The sequence below is a fragment of the Chenopodium quinoa genome, unplaced genomic scaffold, assembly GCF_001683475.1.
Source record: "Chenopodium quinoa cultivar QQ74 unplaced genomic scaffold, ASM168347v1, whole genome shotgun sequence".
NCBI classification, from domain to species: Eukaryota; Viridiplantae; Streptophyta; class Magnoliopsida; order Caryophyllales; family Amaranthaceae; genus Chenopodium; species Chenopodium quinoa.
The window spans coordinates 7,425,243-7,432,985 of NW_018744367.1; the positions used below are offsets into that span (position 1 = coordinate 7,425,243).

A 7,743-nucleotide genomic window follows, 5' to 3' on the forward strand; every position below is an offset into this window, starting at 1 on the left:
AGGAAGGTATACAATTAAATCAGGATACTATTACTTGTCAAAGGACCTTGGGTTAGATAACTCGACCTTCTTGGCTAGAGATCAAGACTTCATCAAGCTGATATGGAGAATGGATATATAACCAAAGTGGAAGCTCTTTATGTGGAGGCTCTTTCACAATGGTATTGCTATCAAAGAAAATCTAGCTAAGAGGGGAGTTCAAATTGATATAGTGTGTGATCACAGTAGAGCAGGTAATGAGGATAGCTAACACCTATTTAGATTTTGTACTCAAGCAAAGGAAGTTTGGGAAACTGGATCCCTTCAAATTTGCCTTGACCCTTCAAGATCCATCTCTTTGAAAAGATGGATCCAACACTATATCCTGCTATTTTACAGCGAGGATGGTAAGCATTGTACCCGCGTCGCTCTATTTATTGCGACTCTCTGGGGTTTATGGAAAACAAGGAATGAGAAATGTTTCAAGGAAGTGGATGGGACGACAAGCCGAGTAAAAGAATTTATAAACCTTGCTATGCAGGATCATGAGATCTTTAAAAATAAATATCGTATAGCAAATGATTTAGAGGCTATGAGTAGGGATAATCCAAATGTCCCACTGGGTTTCAATCATGTCCACTTAGGGAAGGAAAAGAGTGGATTTGACGACTTTGTTATGGAAGCAGACGACTCTTGGGATAAGAATTCTACGAGGGCAGGGATATGGTGGGCGGTTAAGGTGAATAACAAAGGCTACGCCCATGAAGAGGGTGGAAAACATAGGGTAGTAGCGTCCGTCATCCAATGCGAAGCATGGGCCTGCCTGGAAGCAATGAAATGGGCACGTGCTAAGGGGAGACATGGAATCCTTATTTTCTCGGACTCCGCTTCCTTGTTGGATAACTTACAGGATAATAAGGGTAAGGAGGTCTCAATAACCTGGATTGTCAAGGAGTTAAAGAAGATAGGGGCGGAGTTCCAGATATGCACAATATTAAAAGTACCAAGAGAGAAGGTTCAAGGAGCTAATGACATTGCTAGACAGTGCCGGGTTAACTTACCTACATAGTTTTATTTTTGTTTGTTTTCCGGGTTAAATTATCGGAAATCTAATTCTTTAGTTGAACCCAATCGAACAACCGATCTGAGATGACAAATCAATCCGAAGGATATGATAAGTCGTCGGAGTTTTACGAACAAAGACGTCAGATATCGAGCCTAGGGTGTCGAGACCGAGCGTCGCAAAATCAACAAGCAACAAGTTCAAGCGTAGCCGTAGCATCATAGTGGCCTAGCCATGTGAACGCTAGGCTAGCTCGAGCTAGCATGCACTGTGCGTGGCTAGGCGCAAGCCTGGCATGCCATGCGTGTTAGGCGCTAGTGCCCAGCTACTATAGCAAGGTTAGGCCTTGCTAGCACTGGCGCACGGCATGCCCAGCTGCTATCGCAAGGCTAGGCCTTGCTAGCACTGGTGCACCGCATGCCCAGCTGCTATCGCAAGGCTAGGCCTTGCTAAGCATTGGCACGCAGCATGCCTAGCTTGCTAGGGGCTTGCGTGTGGCAGCATAGCGCATCGCTACGCACCAGCCAGCAAGCACGCTGGGCTTTGAGTGCGTGATTGTGCCTACGCCCAGTGTTAGCAGCCTCGCACAGCATCTCGCCAGGCAGCGCCCAGCGCCCAGCACAATGCGTGGCTCGCCAGCAGCACGCAAGTGCTGGGAGGGTTGGCTGATGCGTGCTGGCAGATGCACGCTAGGATGGCTGTGCTAGCTGGGCAGCAAAGCAACCAGCCAGCTCACCCCTTTCTACGTGGCGGTTTGTGTGGGGACCAAAGGATGGTGTTTTGGCTTGGGGAGCAAGGTGTGTTGGTTTCCCTTATGGTCCTCACCTAACCTCTCTTCACCATGTGACACTTGTTGATTATCTATTGCTTGTTATTTTATGATTGAAATGCAAATTCTCCTAGATTGGTGGGAGAATGGAAAATCAAGTAGTTTTCTCTGTAAATACCAATGGTTGAGCATTTGAGAATTTACTTGAGTAGAACTCAATGAGGCATCTCCCATTAGGTGAGAAAACCTCTAAGTTTGTAAAACTCCAAGTTTTATTGGTCGAGTCTAGACTAACCTTCGGGACTTTGACTGTTCGGGTCGGGTTCGTGGGTACGAGCCGTTGGAGACGATCACACTAGTGACGCTCGAGCTTTCGAAGTAAGAGCTCGATTTGCGAGCGAAGCACGAATCGAGGGTATAACTTATTTCTCTCTCCTTTTACTTATCGCTTAATTATGTTTATGATTGTTTTAATTGCTTTAGTTATTGGGGCGGGTCTTGGGGGGTTTCATTCCGCGTACTGAGGGTCACTATGAAACCCTACAGAACTTTCCCCTTTTCCCGATTTTCCAATTTTCGCAAAAAAATGGTTCGAGACCGAGATTTAGGAAAAAGACCGGTTGATGCTGAGGATGAGGAAGTTTCTCAGCTGGGTTCTAGGCGCAACCGAGCGTTTAGGCCGATGTCGCCCCTAAACAACGAAACCGCCCTTTCGAGAAGAGAGGATACGGCTTCTTCTGAGGAACTCCCCATTGCTGCGATACCACTAACTTCGGTGTCGTACCAGAGTTGGGAGGAGGCAAGAAACTCCGCTGGTGGCTCAGCGCATGGGCCTCGGCGCCTGCCTTCTGCGGCCGAGGAATGGCATAATCCGCTTAAGAACTATGGGCTGATGAATGCGGCTCCCTATGACTGGTTGGTCAAAGGGAATGACCTCCACTGCTTTGCCAAACAAATTGAGGTGTTCTACGACATCATGGAGGAAAATGGGTAATTGTGTCAAATGCCTGTAGCCAAAGATATAATCCACAGGCCCCCACCTGGTTACCTCGGCGTGTACACCAGGCAACTCCAATTTGTGCTCAAACTCCCTCTGCATCCATTCATTGTTAGGTGCTAAATGGGTACAATATTAGTTAGAAAAACGGTATTGGCATCAGCTTATCCCGATGATTTCACAGCCGAGGAGAAGGAGTTGTTGACTCTCTTCGGAAAAACGTAGAATGTAGGGGGGACTAGCTGAACGACGTTTGTGCCGGAGAACCTAGCATCCCTGCTACCATTATATCTTCAAAGAGAAGATATTAGCTGTTGTCGGCCTCAGCCAAAAATTCTAGAATGGTGAGAAGCTCGGCTAGGGCCGAAGGCCTTTACTTGTCTTCTTTCTTTCTTTTCACATGCTTTTTTCTTCATGCAGAATAACCCTTTTTCCTTTATTTTTTCAGAGCTGCACGAAGGGAATTGCGACTTGGAGTACAACAGACTTGGAATTAACGTTGCTCGGCGAGTAACGAAGAACGCCCCTACTATAATTCCTCCATCTACTAAGGCTCCTGCACTGCGCCCTTCAATGCTTGAGATTGTCACGCCAGCCGAGTACTCCAAATAGAAGCCCTCTGATATCTAAAGAGGGACTCGTTTTTCCTTTTTGGCCTTCAAGAGCAAGCATTTGTTGCTGCTGTCGTTGTTGATGCTAAAGTCTTTGCTGTTGGCTACGAGCAGAACGTTGAGCAAACAACACATGTTGCTGAGCCTAACGTACTTAGCGCCGAAGACGAACTGCTACTGAAGACTTTGGTGAGCTTTTAATGCCTTTTCAGCTTTCATTTATTCTTAGCTTTGTTCCTCTAACTTAAAACAATTTCAGAAATAATTCAAATGAAAATCTAATTACTGAACTTCGGCTGCCTCACTCCTTCTACCTAGTCTTCTTAACTTGTGAAAATCTAAGTACTAGGCTTCGGCTTGAAGTTTTTTTTTTTTTTTTTTTTTTTTTTTTTGCTTTATGATGATGATACTGATATCACCATTTGCCCCCCTGTCTCTTCTACTGCAGTCTGACGAAGAAGAAGAAGACAAGAAGGAATTCGAAAAAGCACAATCATCTTCTTCGGACGAATCTTTAGACAAAGACATGGCAAGCCAAAGGAGGAGAAGAAGAGTTGTTGTAAACCCGGGACAATTCCTGGTTTTTGAGCCTGCCTCCAAAAGACCTTGGCTGGGTGAGGACTAGGCCGAGGCAGCCAAAGAGAAGACTCCTCCTTTTGAGAATTAGGAGGAATAAGTTCAGCAGAAGACTCTTTCCGCTCTACCTCAGTCTCCTCGACACGTAGCTGAGCCTTTTTCCAACGAGGTTCAAGGAGAGGCAAACACCCTAATTCTGCAGCCTGCTGAGGATGACAAACTGCAAATTCTGGAGGAGAGGCCTTGGAATTTTAAGGAGGCTGATGAAAAAGTTGATGATCCCAAAACTTCTGATATTCCATCATCTGCTGGGAACTCTTTCAGAACATTCCAGTCTACAGATATGGGATTTGAGTCCACCCCCATTGGTGTCAGTTCCAGAAGATGTGAGGAACAGCATGCTGTCTCACCGAAACTCAGATGTTGAGTTTTTTGGTGACTTGTATGGCCTTTCATAACTGGAGAAGGCTAAGGTCTAGTCTCATCGGGCAGCTGCTTGAGCGTCCAAACCATTTGTGAGGGTGCCAAACCTCATTGCCGAAACATACAAGATGCTAATGCAGATAGCCTTTACTTAAACCTTTTCTGTTTTAAGTGTCTTTGCTTCATTTTTTGTTAAGCGTGCATTCTTCTAAGTCTTTTTCCTCGGCTGACTTGTTTTTCTGAACTTTGCAGGCCGTTCACAACCACGTCATCACGGCTGGTTTGAATGAAGAGCTGAAAAATAAAGCCGAGGAGGCTGACTGTCGAGCTCGGCTGGCAGAACTTAAAAACAAAAAGGCAGAAGAAGAGTCTTCTGCTAGCCAATCTCGGATGAAAGAGTTGGAGACCGCACTCCGAGACTTCTACCGAGAGATTGAGCAAACCATTTTTCCCTGGATTGAAGAGGGTCATGCCTTAATGCAGGAAATATGGTGCTGTTGACATTCCGAGCTTCAAAGCTCGGATAGAGGAAAAAATAAAATAAGAGGCAGAGACCCGGAAAATGCTAACCGAGGAGCTTAGAATGGAGCAGGCTGATCATAAGGCTGAGATTCATAGGCTTATCAACCAGTTGGATGCCTAGGATTCTGATCTCTCTGCCATGAGGACTGAATTGCAAGGAGTGAATACCCAGCTAGAGGTCTAGACTAATGAAGCTTCTAAAGATAAGGCAGATCTCGAGATTGCGCAAAACTTGCTGAAGGTCCAGATCTATACCCAAGAGCAATATGAGGAAGGATTAGATAATGGATTCAACGTTGCTCGGCTTCTGGCCTTCCATGCTAATCCAGACATCAATTGGGATGTGGTCGAAGAATGGGTAGCAGTTCCTAACCATCCCAACTTGCTTACTACCCATGAAGCTGAGAATGCTTTCCTTGCTCGCCTAATAGAGGCTGATGCCAAAGAAGAAGAAGTGGCTGCAAGGAAAGAGCAAGAAACTTCCCATCCTGCCTCGTCCTCTGCTACTGAAGTTTCAAAGGCTCCCAGCTCTAATCCAGCCAACGCCGAAGCATAGGGACTCTGGCAGTCGTTTGTAGAATTTTGCGGGTCAATGTGCTCTTGGTTGACTTAAACGCTGCAACTGCTTTTTGCCTTATCTTTTGCTTTAGCTAGCCTTGCATTGTACAAACTTATTTTTGCTTATTTTAAGTTTATGTACTAGTTTCAGCAGCAATGTTTTCCACTACTGGGCGGCTGTCGATTTAGGATATCTCTGTACTTGACATTTGAAATCCTCTTTATTAATTTATTTGAAGTTCTTCTCAGCTTTTCTCTTCCACTGCCTATTTTTCTAATTTCTGTACTTAGTTGCTTTTCTGAATTTCTTCGAAATTTTTCTAAGTGTAGAACTGCGGCTTGGAGATATTATTGGCTAAGAACTTCTTTATTTGCTGAGAGTAGGGTGAGCAAAAATATCCGAAAAACCGAAAACTCGAAAATCCGAACCGTAACCGTTCCAAATAATTGGGTATCCGAACCGTTTAAAGAATTCAGAACGGGTAACCGAACCCATAAGAAATTAACGAATCAGGTATCGGGTACCCGAATTACCCGAAAATTTAAAAATGCTTAATGAAACCCGTGTTTTGTTATAAAAAAAATAATAAAATAAGGATAACCCTAATTCTCGTTCAATTTTTTTTTCTAATTTCTGATTTCTCACTCAGCTTCCATCCCACTTTCTCTCTCCTCCTCCTCTTCCTCCTCCCTTCTTCTGTGGCTATCTCCAAGGCTCCGAGCAAGATTTCGCTAGTGGTTGGCTTCTTAGTTGACGGCAGGCTGACAACACTACTTCTCTGGGATTCTTCTTCTTCGATCTAAGTATCTTCTTCTGAATTGGCGAATAATTTACGAATTCCAGGTATTTTTTTTTTATTTTACGAATTACTGATTTGATATATGTGAATCTAGTGTATACATTATTGCTTGAATTTGATAATTTGGGGTTAATTACTTGATTTATGTGATGTGTGGCTATGTGCTACTAGAGGTTTAGAGTGCTAGTTTCTTTAATTTGTAAGCTTTGATAATGTTTTAGGAAGTGTTAGTTTAATTTTGATTACCCATAACTTAATTAGATGTTGGTGCGTGAACATTTATGTAGGAGTAACTTGTTAGGGTTATTTGGTTTGAATTCAAAATTTAATTGTTTGTAAGGTTTTTGAGGTTTTAATTTGTTATTTTGCATGTTTTTAAATTGCATCTTGTTCTAATTTATTCTGGTTGTTGGTGCTCAAGGCTCCATTTCAGTGGTTTATTTGGTTAAAATAGTACTATGTCTGGTTTAGTGGGGAGTGAAATTCAATGGTTGTTGGTGCTCAAGGCTCGATTTCTAAACTATTATTTTGTTGTTGCTTGATATATCATAAAACTGACCTTGATGTGCAAAAAAATATCCCAATTTACTTATTGTATTGCTTAAATAAAAAAATTGTGGGCATCTGTGAGTTTGGCTTTTTCATTCAGAGTTCTTTAGCTGAGTTCTGAACTTCAGATAGTTATAATTCTATGGGCATGGTTTCATATAGTTATATATTTTCCATGTATGAATTATTGGAAACCTCTAATATTGGAAAATATTCTATGGGCTGCAGTGTTGATGCTGATGGTGATGATGAAGGTGGACGATGATGGTGAAGTTGTGGAGAGTATTTTTTTTGTTTTAAGAAATGTTACCTCCCAGTGAGGAACAATCCCTCTTTGTTGATGATGATTAGAGGCAGCAACAAGCATAAAGGATAGAAGGATGATGATGATTCAAGTCAAGAAAACGTTTTCTGTATTATGTTTTTTAAGGGCTTTTATCAATTCTAATTTGCTACTTTATTCATGGACTGATTGTTTAATTATAAATTCTAATAGACAATTGTTAGATTAATTTGGTTGAGGAACTTTGTTTTTTTAATGTATTGTGACTGTATCTTTTTTAAATATTAGGTTGTATGATTGTATGATTTGTAATTTTGTATCAGGTTGTATTTTTTTTAAAAAAAAAAAAATTATGGACTTATTTTAGTTATCATCCTACATTGTTAAATTATTATTAATTTTATTGGGTAAGCGTTTATATTTTTATAAAAAGAAAGGAAGTAAAAACAAAAAACTACTAAAAAGTAAAAACGGATTCAAAGCAGGTTTTAAAGGAACAAAAAAAAAACAGCTTATTAGTTCGGTTCGGATATTTGGTTCGAGTACCCGTATTTTTGGGTATCCAAATTTACGGGTACCCGTTCCTTATCGGATCGGTTTCGATTATTGGTTT

The 7,743-nt window shown here is 42.1% G+C and overlaps 1 long non-coding RNA gene across 1 annotated transcript; it reads left to right on the forward strand.

Annotated features, from left to right (window-relative positions):
* The first annotated feature begins 6,089 nt into the window (after positions 1-6,089).
* On the forward strand, positions 6,090-7,487 carry LOC110696618. The gene is made up of 2 exons (XR_002506348.1): positions 6,090-6,342; positions 7,076-7,487. It is a non-coding gene; the product is annotated as an uncharacterized LOC110696618 (long non-coding RNA).
* The last annotated feature ends 256 nt before the right edge of the window (positions 7,488-7,743 follow it).